The following is a 664-nucleotide window of genomic DNA, read 5'->3' as shown; positions in this document are numbered from 1 at the left end:
GCGCTGAGGTATCTGCGTGATTGGGCGGAGAGTGGCCCGGAAATTCCATTAGTCCAGACCGAATCAGACGGAAACGCGACTCCGACAGACAGACCAGCGGAACTTCCGGAAATCGATGACATTATAAACGATAAAAGGTTTCAAATTGTTATCAAATCGAAGCAGACCGCCGGAACCGAAACAAGGGCTAGTGTTTACGAGGGCCTATCGACTATATGCATCCGCACACCCGCTACAATAGAGGAAAATGAGTTGGAAAATTTATTTACGGAATTCGCGAGACCCGGTCGCAGTTGCCACGTCTACGTGGGAAATAAAGTGATAGTAGAGAAACTAAAAAGATTGTGGAGACAGGAGCGAGTAGGCGTCGGGTGTCCTTTAACCAGATGTCTGCAACAGGTAGAAACGATCGCTGACCCGGAAGCGCAACGGAAACTCGTAGTCGACCACCACGCGGGCAAAACAAATCACAGAGGTATAGAGGAAACATTGCGCGCTTTGAAACGGTTATACTTCTGGAAATCCATGAGGCGCACTGTGGGTGATTGCATTGTGGCGTGCGTCATATGTCAACAGGCCAAGTACGATCGCCGACCACCGATAGCCGAACAAGTAATCACACCCACCACACTCGAACCCTTACAATCGGTCCAAGTGGACATAT

Source organism: Halyomorpha halys, unplaced genomic scaffold, assembly GCF_000696795.3.
Source record: "Halyomorpha halys isolate HHAL.00 unplaced genomic scaffold, Hhal_1.1 Scaffold298.1, whole genome shotgun sequence".
In the NCBI taxonomy this organism is placed as follows: Eukaryota; Metazoa; Arthropoda; class Insecta; order Hemiptera; family Pentatomidae; genus Halyomorpha; species Halyomorpha halys.
This window is presented reverse-complemented; position numbering follows the sequence as displayed.